This window comes from Melanotaenia boesemani, chromosome 7 (assembly GCF_017639745.1).
Source record: "Melanotaenia boesemani isolate fMelBoe1 chromosome 7, fMelBoe1.pri, whole genome shotgun sequence".
Lineage (NCBI taxonomy): Eukaryota > Metazoa > Chordata > Actinopteri > Atheriniformes > Melanotaeniidae > Melanotaenia > Melanotaenia boesemani.
The window spans coordinates 28,980,404-28,993,753 of NC_055688.1; the positions used below are offsets into that span (position 1 = coordinate 28,980,404).

The 13,350-nt window shown below is 38.7% G+C and overlaps 1 protein-coding gene across 2 annotated transcripts in view; it reads right to left on the reverse strand.

Moving 5' to 3' along the window:
* nlgn3a (neuroligin 3a) overlaps positions 1-11,261 on the reverse strand; it is a 129,451-nt gene extending 118,190 nt beyond the window's left edge. For both annotated transcript variants that reach the window (XM_041991032.1, XM_041991031.1), the window contains exon 1: positions 10,961-11,261. The gene's annotated coding sequence lies outside the window, so the exon portion shown is untranslated. The remainder of the gene's footprint in view (positions 1-10,960) is intronic.
* Positions 11,262-13,350: the final 2,089 nt, after the last annotated feature.

A 13,350-nucleotide genomic window follows, 5' to 3' on the forward strand; every position in this document is an offset into this window, starting at 1 on the left:
GCATGAAAACTGTTGTGAGTAGGTTAGGGTTTGTTTGTACAAATGTGTGGGAGCTGGCCATGAAAGTGAAAAGGGAGATAAATCAAGAGAAAGTTTTCACTCAGCAAGAAATAAAATCCAGCTTTCATTTAAAGCTCACTTGCATGATATCGCAAAACAGCAAATCTTTCGGTTTCCAGGAACAAAAGCATTTGTCACGAGTACTAATGCTCTTTTCTATCTCAGTGCTAGACCTCGTTCACCACATAATCCATAAATCCAGAAGTCACTTTTTTTCATCTGTTCCTTTGGGATATCCTAAATTGCTGCATGATGGCAAAGATTGCCCTTTACCTCCAAAGGTCAGCATCAGCAAGTTGGTATGCAAACATTCTCCAGGAGGGAAATCCATATGTGATGTATGCAACAAAAAGCTTTTTCAGGGAAGAGCAGACTCGCCTCTATGCAGGATTAAGTGCTTTAGATATAATGATGAAAGAGGCCCCTTTTTTATTTGTTTTCAAGCAGGCATTTCAATCTTAATGGAATAGCGGCTGCGTTCTGTCCCGGGGGGTACAAATGCTCATCAAAGACATGGCTTTGTCAAGCAATCCATAAACCCTTAATGCCACATAGCACGAGATACTTGCAAGACAAGTTCAGAGAAAGAGAGAAAAGAAAGAGAAAATAAATCATTCCAAATTACAATGTGATAATAGCACATAAGGTTTTTATATCATATTCTTTCAGGGACAGTTCCTGTTTTGGGAAGCAAGCCCCTCTAGCTCAGAATTCCTGGGTGGGATTCTTGCTGTTCTTATCAATATCTGAAGCAGTGGCTGCCAGGAGATTTGGGAACCCTGGATGCCCAGGGCTGTAAATCTGGGCCAGGGGTTGTGTGGGATGTTGAGATAAATGGGTTGGGCTTTGTTTTATAGCAACACTGCTTGTCTTAACTTTCTGTGTCTACCAGGGATTTAGAAAATGTGCTGCTGTCCTTGGGCCTCTCGCTGCAACAGCAGCTCTGAGTCTGGATTGAGTCAGCTCTGGTGCCCCAAGATTACATAAATAACCTCAGTGAGCCATTCACCACTTTATCCCTGCTCTACTGTTTTGGTCACTTTTTATCTTTAGCAACATTTCTTTTTTTTGTTTGGGGGGGGGGTCCAGTTTCAGAATAAAATTGAAACTGAGAATTCTCATTTAACACAATTAGTCAAGTCCTTAACAATGTGTTGAACAATTAAATGCAAAGAGCAGGATATTCTGCTCTTAGGATTTTTTCTGTGGCTAATGGATTTGACTAAAAAAAGACCTTTGCATGTGATGCAGCTGTTTGTCATTTATGTTCAGCAAAGCATCAATATGAAGGAAATGTGGGCCACAAAGACACAAAGAACAATTATGCCTGAGGAAATATGTCACATTTCCAACGTCCTTTGTGATAAGGTTTCCTCATTTGTGCCTCTTTCAAAAACCATAGTGGGAAACAAAGGCAAAGACATGGCTTTTTAGGTCAGTTCTGGAGGTTTTTTTTTTATATTACATGCTGATCGCAGATCTGCTGCATAAATCACATGGGTATCATTAGAATCAACCCCGAGGAGTCTTTGGGTGCAGTGTCTTAAGTGTGTGTGTATGTGTGTGTAAGCTGGCTTGTGACTTTCCTGTAGGTATGTTTTCAACATCCAATCAATTAGGGTGAAGTGTAGCAGTCTAGCAGTGCTCCTAACATACTTTTCTCTGATGCCTTGTGGCTTGTTAAACACACAAAACTTTAACTTAATTTAAATTATTAATTGGAGTCTTAGTAGAGAGTTCAGTCTTTAAGAAGAAGCTCAACGAATGTAAATTTAATATCCTGGTGAATTGTTATTCTTCAACAGCAGTAGCAAATAACTCCCTTCAACATCCCATTAGTGAACATATTACAATGTGCCAGGCAACCCAAACAACTTCAACAATAAATGTTTATTGTCACTGTTTGCTTTGGAGTTATACAGCTTCTACGACATTTTAAAATCCCAAAATATCTGTGAAGCAGGTTTGAATTCAAAGAGGACGTGATTAAAGAGAATAAGCTAAGAGAATACCAGTGAATTCTGGGATGTCAGAAAATGTTGAATCATTTAGTAAATTTTAATGTTGGATGGAGATCTGCTTCCATCAAGCATCTTCATGTAAAAGAGAAAGCGCTGAAAAACTCCAGGATGAAATTCAGGAGGATTTTTATTCTACTTGTTGTTTGTGTATTGGTTTAAAAAAAAAGGGAAAGATAGTAAAGCTGTGGTTGTCCACAGCATGAATAAAATAAACTTGGCAGATTTTTGTTTGACCGCCTTTCTCCACCCCAGAGCTCAGTTGTCAAAAGGCTTATCTGAGCTTACCTTTCTCTGCCCCAGCCATTTTCCTCTTGTTTCGTTTCAATCTCACCTCTTCCTTGTGTCCTTGGTCTTATCCTCGATGATCCCCTCTCCATTCCGGCTACTCTCAGAGAGCTATTTCTATCCAACAGTATCATTTCGCTCCTCAGCTTTAGGACTGAGCTGCCCACCACTATTATGTCATTCAACACCTGTACTTAAAGAATGTTGAATTTCACAGAGAGTCTTGGGCAATTGTACTACAAGACTACATACTACATCAATACTACATCTCTGGAGTCTCTTGTTTCAATCTGCTTTTTTGTTGTAATGACTCTAGAGAGAAAATGCATGTGTGACTTCCAGGTTTTTCTTTTACTTGACAAAAAAAAAAGAACATGAAGCTGCAATAAGATTTCTAACTTATGACTTTTAGCTCACAAAAATATGGTGGGTTCAAAGAGCATCCCACATAGTTACAGCTTTGTACAAATAATATGGAATTATGGGCTTTAAGAACAAATAACTTGTAGTATTTTTGCAAAACCCTCAAATCTGTGCTACTTAAAGGATCAGAAAAGTGCCTAGAGGATCCCTGTAGTCTTATGTGTTCACCCACGCCACCAAACTCCCAACAAGCAAAACTTTTTTTCTTTTTTTTTTTTTTTAATGAAAAACTCATCAAAATCAGAAGCATCTTCTTTCGGCCTCACTTTTCACTCACTCAAACAACTGTTATAGTGACCTACAGCCACCAATTCATCACGAGCTGCCATCTTGGGAGAGTAAGTCACAAGGCTATTTCTGTAATGACCCAGATTTTCAGGTGAATCTGGATCTGTGTCTTTGTAATGAGCTGCAGGAAACCAAAATGAGCATAATAGGTCAAATAAACTATCTTTCCTTTTTACCCCATGTCTGCATTTTATATGTTCACCTGATCTCAGATTCTTTTGTACAATTAGTGAGCTAAATCTCCTAAAATGATGTATCTTGCCTTTAAAACACAATAAATGCACAAGAAATTCCCCCAGTCCAATTTCCTTTCATGGTAATTTTGTCAGATTAATATCAAGTCAATTTCCTGGAGCCTGTTCTTACAAAGAATGATGGCATGGTGATGGTATCACTGAAAGAAGGCTATAATTGTGGAGGATGGCTCATTTTGGGAGGAATTTGGGTACAGATGGACCCTGAGCTTGATGGAGAAATTTCTGTGTTCTCAAAGGCTATCGGCAAGCTTTGCCAAGCTGGCAAGAGATATAAATAGACAACAGTCGGGAGCAGGTCTACATTTAAGCACAAAAATAAATCAGCCCTAATGCTGGTGATATGAAGGCATTAAGATAATTTTTTTTCAGTTTCACAAGAAAACCCTTCTACCTGATAAAACACTGTGCTTAGGAGGAAAAAACAAGGTTTGCCAGTTTGTTCCCATCTAAACAGCAGTGTGACCCCAGCATTTAACCCATCTGTAAGTCACAAACACATACCAGGAGGAGACAGCAATTTAAGAGCACACACTGGAGAAAGTGAATACACACAAAGAGAAGTAAGAAGCTTTGGTTACAGCACCTAAGGAGCAGTTGGTTGGGTTTAGGTGCCTTGCTAAGGGGCACTTCATCCATTTCTGGGAAAGAAGCTCCAATCATCCTCTCCTACGTTTTTACCTACCAGGCAGGGAAACAAACCACTGACCTTCTCGTCCTACACTGCTTCTACAGCCTTTAAGCTACAGCTGCAACACATACCTTATAAATATTACTGGAGACGACGACTAGACCAAGACACAATGGACACCCATCAAAATTTTAACACACATACATCCATTTTCTTTCATAGTAGCCCTGCAGGCAACCCAGAGTCTCTAAACAACCTAATGTGGGATGTGGGAGGAAAGGCTGAGACACCACCACAGTGTGAATTCACCAAGGACATATACACAGTGATGCTACTGAGAATTTGGGAGATAAATGACTTAAGGAGATTGTATTCTACTATCACTCATAAATTATATCTGAAATTTTAAAAACTGAAAAATATCACATTTTCTTGTTTCTCAAGTATATCTGTGTCATTTGAGAGTGGGGTTTTATAAAAAGCTTGAAGAGGAACGAAAAAAAGTTAGGATTTGCTTTGAGAATAAACTCTGGCACAAACATATGAAGACAACACTACATTCTACACTGGGGCTACCCAAAATCCAGCAGATAATATGCAATTCTACAGGCTTCTCTGCGGCCAAAATAGTGAGATGAAATATTAAAAGCTAAACAAGCAACAGAGCTTGGAACAACTCAAAACTGTGCCTAATGTCTTCTCTGTGTACTTTCAAAAAGTAAAAAGCAAAAAGTGTGGAGACAGGTTTGCTTTAAAAAGATTTTTTTTCCTGAAAGATATAAATAAATGCTTTTGCATTATTTACAATATGCCCTGAGACGGAGAAAATCACACAAAACAACATTAAAATGATGCTGGACTGGACAAAATTAACATGGAGGTGTGTTGGTGTGCAAATGAAAGGCAAGGACAAAGACACAAAAACAAGATAAATGAGAAATTATGCAAAAGAACATAAAGCAAATGTAATTCAGGACTACTTGTGGAGAAGGGGTGTGTGAGGACCTGATGGCCAACCAGTACCATTGAGAAGTTTGTGTCTGTTAATGTATGTGTACGTGGGAGAGGGAGGAAGAATCTCTATTAATCTCTTGCATTACTGCAGTCATTTTCACTCTCTTCATCACTAGCAGCATGTGCTCTGTGAGATTTAAAATATTTAAATCTGTAATCTGTCAGCATTATGAGGTTAACACACAGCCGCAAGACTGGTGTCCTATCCGTCATTTTGCTTTCCACTTCACATGCTCCTGCATATATCACAAGGACCTGACACGGCCTTTTGTCGTTCTGGATGGAAAAGACTTTGCGGCCGGTGTCTGTAATTTCTCAACAGTGCAACAGACATGCTGCTGGACCCTTGAGAAAAATTAAGGGGATATGCGTGAAGCTGAAAGCAGAAAAAGAAAAAATGGTTGCATCAGTGTGAAGCGCAAAGAAGCCTCTAATTGTTTCCCCAGTGAATGTGACCCAGTGACTCTAGAAAAGTTCTTCCTTGTTCCTTTACTACGGGTAAAGCAGCATTCATTATTGATTTGGTGGCATAGATTCATCCTTTTACACAACATACTCTTTTGAGTGGGCTTAAGTGTTGTGTCAGTTTGGTGCACAACTACATTAGTGATTCACGAAAACATCCTCTTTCACCTCTCTCACACACGGTGCTGCATTTTCCTAAAACTCTGAATTAATAACCAAGACTGAATAAATTGAATGGGATTAAAGCTTGAATGACAGTGACCCATCTATAAATATTAGGTTGATGGAAGACACTCCAACGTATTCCATTTAACCAGCTCCATGTCATGTCTTCATACGACAGGCTTTTACTAAGCTCCTTAAGAGGCTGCCCCAGGGGATCTATGGTAGGCTGGAGGTACTGACTCAGGCCTTATCTCTACTAATTTAGCCCATGAATTAGACAGACCCTTGTCTCTGTGTCCTGCCAGACCCACACAATACTCACTCCATGTTAAGAAAATGAGGAGAGAAAGGGGCTTAGTGATTGCTTTGTTGGATAAGAAGCTGTGGGAATTGACAGAAGGGACGGCACACTCTGCCACTTCAACTTTACCTGGACATTAAATGTCATCCCTGGGATTAAAAGTGTTGACTTCCTGTCACTTCTTTCTATACTTTCAGGGTGGATTAAGTGAAACAAAAATGCAATTTGCAACGTGTGGATTAAGATGAACGTCGTGAAAACAAACAAGTTGGGCTTCACCCCTGTCAGCTTCATTAAGTAAGAAGAAAATGACTGATATGCTTGTTTTCAGACTTGCCTCTAATAAATTTTGACAGATATTTTAAAAGTGAGTGTGAGTCACATGTGGACACTAAGAGGGCAGTTGTTTCTCATAACCTGTTTATGAGTCCACTCTCACTCCCATGGCATCACATATCTTCATGTCAGGAACGCTTGGCATCAAAAATTAAAAAATAAGTGAGCGTGGCACCGTACATTTTCAAAGGCAAACAGTGAATTTTATGAGGAAGTGTATTAAAAATTCTTTTTTTTTCCATTATAGACAAGTGATTGTGGTTCCTCAGTATAATCTGTAAGTAATAGCATAAGTTAACAGGTAATAAAAAATGTACACGATGATAAGTGAAAGAGAAATCACAAGATCTTCTAAACTAAGCTGACATAAAGAACCTTATAGCAATCAAAGGGCAACTGTTCAGTTGCCTGGCAAATGATACAGCACGAAAACAACCTGCAAAGACAGCATCCAACTGCCAGCCAGGACATACCATCTAAGCCTATGCAAGAGGACATATGGTGGGGGAATTTATCAAGGGAAAACTGTAAAGGGCATTGAACAAACTAAAATTATGCTGTCTCATTACTATGCCATACAAGTCTGTGTGAAGTCTGAGGACGTTATTAGGTAGGACTTTGCTACAGGAGTTGGCAACACTGGCTTGTTGGTTGTGGATGAGGATAGGAAGAGGAGAAACTGCACTAATTAGGTGAAATCATAAGTTATCCAGCTGAATCAGCTGAAAAAAAACAAACAACAACAGTGCAACAGTTTGGATGGTGCTCTACAAAGGGGGCGAGAGACAGACCCAACAATTGGTTGTTCTGACAACAAAAAAGTGTCGTAGAATAGGACCAAAACTAACCAACATCGTACCCGATAAGATGCCACTGATGCTAAAACTCAACTTCATGCCAACACACCATCAACTTTGACAAAAGAACAATATCTGACACCAGAGTCCTGCCTGTATTAAACCAGGTGTAACTTCAGATTGACGGTGAAATCAAACTACATGTTTACTGAATGTAAACTAACATGCAAAAACTGCCTCTTTGGATTGACTCATTCTCCAAACAGAGAAACAGAGAGTTTTTGCTTTTTGGGATGTTTGAAATGAATTAAATAAGCTTATCTTTATTCCAAACTGAGCATATGTGAGCCCACATTAGTGCAGTATCTGTGCCTTTCCTGACTTGCCCTCTCTTTTGTTGTATTTTTTATGATTTATTTAAAAAAAAAGAAAATCTCCTTTAACAATCAAAAACAACTCACAGCTGTGACTTGTTTAGTTTAAACTCTGATTTGAACTCAGTGGGCTTCATCTGTGTGTTATGGAGTATAACTGGCCTAATTAATAAATAATTAATAAGTTTATAACTTCTGGCAGACAGTGAGTGGAGGCATACTGTGTGACATCTGCTTTGTAGTTAGAATGGCGATGTCCAAAAGAATCTTGTTTACTAAGCAGACATTGGTCTTTGGCAGACAAACCTGTTAGTCAGGGGAGATGTTTTTTGGGCCGTGAACAACGTAATATCTGTTAAATATGTTATGTGCAGGAGACTTGAGACATATCTTTGTGCCTGGGGCCAAAACCACTTTGTAAATTACACAAAAGCTACTTAATCTTTTTTGACACTTTCAAAAAATATGTCTTCTTCATTATTAAGATGAGTATAACGGTTTTACCAAGTCGAGGATTGTCGCCCTATATTTTTAAGTGGTTCTGTCATCAAAGGTGTGATTTGACAATGATGAAAGCGCATCCTTGTGAGCAAATGCGAAGAGACAAGTTGATCCTCCTTCATTAGTCACAGTACAGCCATGTCTGTGAAGGGCAGCAGAGGCGCTCAGAGCAGCTGTGCAATTAATTGAATTTGATTTTCAATTATGAGTTTGGCTTTCAATGATTATGAAAACAAGGTAGCTGATATAGACCAATTATTGTGTTGCAGTTTTGTGATGGTGCTCTCTTTTTGCCACATTTTAGAAATTCCTCACAGCCTTTTTCTTTACAACAGTAAACCTTCTCTCCCTCCCTCAGCTCCAAATGACCCTCTGCCAGGTAGAGTTCATCTTGAAGCAAGATGGTGGAAAGACTCCCTTTGGTCAACAAGAAACGTAAGACAAATTCAGCTGTTTGGAAAGACTTTGGAAATCCAGCGAGGGACAGTAAATTCCTAGAAAGTGCTGTAATATGTTCCCAAAGTCAGTGAGTAATTATGCTAAATGCTGACTGTGATGTCATGGTGATAAAGTAACTGACACATAAACAAGATGCACAGCTTGGCTTTGTTTTAAAAGATTTAGCCTTTTTGCCTAATTTTCTAGGAATTCTCCTTTATGTAGTGCATTCAAAAGTCTGAAAGCCTCTAACTTACCAACATTGTGATAAAGCGAAAAAATCTCCATGTTTCATGAATCTCTACTCTTGCAATTATCTAAATGAAGTCTGTTCCGATAGATGGCTCTAAAACGTGTGCCTTTTAGAGCAACACTCAAAACCAAAGCCAGGTGTGACGCTTGCAGCCTTTTTCTCTTTTTGCCTGCGTCTTTGCAAACTGCAAAAAGAGCGCCACAACAACGGCGGCTTTTCTACACCAGCAGACATGAGTACTGGTTTGACATCTTTTCAGAAGGTCAGCGGTAACCATTTGGGAAATTATTCAGCTTCTGCTTCTGCTTCTTCAAGACGACACATCAAACACAACAAAGAATATTAGAAAACAGGAATAATCTTCCATAGCCATACTCATATGTGTGTCAGTGCACTTCTGTGCAAACACACTCAGGATCGCTCATACTTGTACACCCCTGTTCATGTGTCTGGATGTGAGGACAATAACGAGAGCATGCTGAAAAAGGAAACCCAAGGCTAAAGAACAAGAGGCCTCTTGGGCCAGAGACCAACGAGTGGCTCATCCATGTTAAGTCAGGCCAAGGCGTACTCAGGTGTATTCACTTTAGGTCAGGACAAAGCCTCACTGACCTTTGCAGCCGACAGAGAGTCTCATGGAGCTTTTCTTGAGCAGCCCAGGGACTCACATGGGTAAACAACAGACTCAATGCTGCACTTTCCAATGTAAGTGTGTGTTTAGGAGTGTGCTAGTCTGTGTGTCTTTCAGTGATCGCATGTTGACCACCTCTTGATGGCTCAACCCTTCCAGTGTAATCTGACTAGTAAATGAACACATTCAGCGAGCCACACTCCCTATAATTACTCTCCCACAGCTCAAACCCAAAGCTCAGTTGTTGTTGTAAAACGAAGCTGCCATGATTGTTATACAGCTCAAATACATCCAAGAAAATTTCAACGAAAGAACGAAGAGTAGATATTAAAACGGCAGGGAACTTGACAAAAAACCAGTCTGCTGGTTACAAACACTGAAAGGCCAAAGAGAGAATTAACAAGCAGCAGCAGCATGCATAATCTCTTACATATTGTGGAGCCACATATAATATAAATGAACACAATTTGCTTGCAAAAATAAAATCTGAGAAGCCTTAATCAAATTTCATCTGGTAGTATTTAAATCTGTGCAACAAGAAGCAGGAATTCCATCTCTCTCTCTCTCTGTGTGTGTGTGTGTGTGTGAGTGTTATTATCACCAATTAAGCCCCTCTTTCATCAATAGTGTGCTATGCAAGGCGAATCAAATGCTTAGGATACAGGGACGCATTGCTTATTCAACTTATCACCATGACAACTCTTTCTTGACGATTTCCCTCCTTTTCTCTGTGGAATTCAACTGCCAGAACTCGCAGTTATTTCTTCTTTCTACCACTGACTACAAAGAGACCACTTATTAAAAAAGTGTGTCATGTGTCCAGGAATGTCATATTGTATGAGAACAAACATATCTGAGATATGTAGATGTTTACAGCTATTGATCCACATTTCTTTCAAGCAATTTAGAAAAAATATTAAATTAAGTCAAATGATTCAGGGTCATTAAGAGACTGAAAGGGCTGAATTTATGGACAGAATAGTGTTTGGTTGTGGATTGCGGATTTAAATTGAATATTAAATGGAAAAAAAGAAGAGAAATCCTCACTGAACTACAGAGAAAGATAACTGCATAAAAACTTTAAAAGAATATATATATATATATATATATATATATATATATATATATATATATATATATATATATATATATATATATATATAAACTGCCATCCGCATGTATGCCTGTGGCAGATTATCCTGCTCCTCCTCATCTCAGATGGAAGCTCGCCACAAACTAGCGGTGGATCCTCGCGAATTCATTCCATCACTCTGCGTTAAATTTCTCCTAATTTTTTTTTAGCTTGCCATTTCGTTTTGCACCACGGTAGGTGATCTAGTCTTTTTTTTTAATAAAAAATAGGGGGTTGCGCGTCACTCTTCACGCGCACAAGATGTCTTTATGCCCAAGTAACAAGTGCCCTGAACATTACTCAAAGGCTTTCATTCACTGCATTGACGTTGGCAGATCAGTGTATTGTAACAATTTGTCAGAGTGCGTTAAAAAAATAATGCATAGCGGTCCGTATCTCCAACAAGACTCGGACTAGTGTGCTCAAGTCACAAAATCCAAACCAATGCTTCATCGTTGTTGCATTTTGATACACAACTCTGCACCTCCGCAGAAAAAAAAGACAAAAGTCTAAGTCAAAGAACTGAGATGTGCCCTTGCATCCTCCAGAGTCGCTCACGCAGACAGAGGCAAGTATCATTAAATGACTCACCTGCCGTGTCGAGGTGTAACTCCCCCCATGCCTTACTGAGAATGAAAAGCCGGGGCAATGTTTGGCCGTCTCGGGGTCTTCACTTGCTGTCGGGCTTGCAGCCTATGTACTCCAAATATCCGTGTAGTCTGAACACTGCTTATATATTATTCGGAATTTACCTTCCTGAGCAGCGATAGGGACTGTCATTATCCTCCTTCTGCTGTCATTTTAACGGATGTTTCCCGTGTTATTTTATTCTATTTAATTTTTCCCAAGCGAAGAGCTCTCCTCCTAGTCCTGGTGCGTTTTGACGCTCTTGCCTTGACTCTTCTTCGGCTCAACACGAGCTTCGCGGGAGCGCGCCGCGCTGTCCCGCAAGAAAATTTTCGGGAGCGCCAACTGGAGATGGAGAGAAGAGTTACTAGGTAACCAAGGGCACACGCATCACACATGAAAAGGAACAGACGATTTATGCCTTCTAACTAGGCTTTGCCCATCTGCTCTGCCTTCCTTGACGGCTCATCAAAAATAACCTTTTTTTTTTATTACAGTGATGGGTCATTCTTTAGTGTGTCTCACCAAATGGCCCAATACGAGGAACTCCAGGTTGAAATGATGATTAAATTCTGATGAGCTATTTACAAACATGACAGTTAGGAGCAGGCGCGAGGAGTTTCATGAAGCTAGAGAAAATTAATGAATAAGGAAAAGGTGAGCTCCTTACATGCTGAGCAGGGAAATTAGAATCCTTATAATGATAACACTTGCCATCTTTTGTGCTTTATCTTTATCACGCTTAAATGAACTCTAGGAAGTTGCAGCTTATTGCATTTATTCACCTTCCTTGTTCATTTCAGCCAGTAAGGAAAAATGGGACAAAACAAAATATAGGTGAGAAACACCGAAAAAATGAGCCTCACTGATTGACATTAGTGATTTAGTACTTTATGCCTCTGTGATGCTAGATAATCCATAAGAGACAAATTAGAGGAGGAATGGTGAAAATCAATGAAATCCCAATGAGATCCCAAAACACTGGAATGCTGCATTGACCTAATGCAACCAGCTTTTCCTTGAAATTAATAGCATTACAGTAAATATGGCCACATCTTTATTACAGCCTCCAGTTTGTAATGCAGGCTTTCTGTTATGCATCATACCATTATGACATCAGAGTAATTTCCTCATTGGCGAAAAAAGTTCCTCCAGAGCCACTGAAATAATAGTATAATTGCTGATGAATAATAACTAGCACTCATAGGCAATCATCAGCTCCTTTACATAAATTATACACAAAAAACAAGCAAACAAACAAACAAACTAACAAATAATAAATAAATACAATAAATAAAATAAAATAAAATAAAATAAAATAAATAAATAAATAAAAACAAATAATTAAATAAATAGTTTGCACATGAGCCTGATGGATAATTTGAGTTTCTGCTTATCTTTTAAAAATCATCACACTGCTACCTGCATATTTCACAGCAATTGTCTCAGGAAGCTTTACAGAAATAATTACGTTTTTATACTGTTTGTATTCAAAGTTCATATAACAGGTGTTGAGATTTGAGTCAGGTTGCAGTGACAGTGGGTGAAAAGGAGTTTGATGCCATGTAATCGGGTCAACCAAACCCCATCAATTCAGCTATTTCTAGTCATAATGAGTTTTTCAAATAGATTCATAATGTTTACGTTTACCCTTTTGGCCTTAATTCAGATAAAGAAAAGAAAGAAAAATAACTTTGAGGAGAGGGAAGATCACTGGAGTGAAACAAGACAAGACTCACTCTTTGGAAGCAGGAATGTATCTAATCAATTTAAAATTGATGTTTTAACTATACAATAATACACTATATATTTTTGTTCAAAAATTGTTTCAATTTCTTTGAGTTCCTGTTCTATTCTGTAGATTGACGAGACATTGTTGAAAACATTGTAAATTATATAAACCTGCAGATAAAACTACATGGAGCAGTTTATCCCACCGTATACATTTGCTCCATCTATTGACATTTGTACATCTTGTTTGACAGCCTGCCTCTTGTTATTGGCATTTAAAACCAATTTAGATCAATATTGTATAACCACGCCACTCCTCCTTTGTCCTTGGATGTGTGTGTGTGTGTGTGTGTGTGTTTAAGCTGTTTACCAAAGAAGTGCAGCAATGAACTGAACACTTTTTGTGTTTAAACGTTTAATTCAAAATGGTAGAATTCAATTTAAGCACCCTTTTCAAATTTCCCCCAGTTCTTAGGGGAGTTCTTGTTTTGAGATCCAGCACAGGTAAAACTATTGATAAAACATTTAGAGTGTGGTTTCTGCCAGTGTAATGCAAATAACAGCACAATTTTAAGGTATTTAAATACAATACACTTAATATACTTTGGAAAATAAGCCATAAC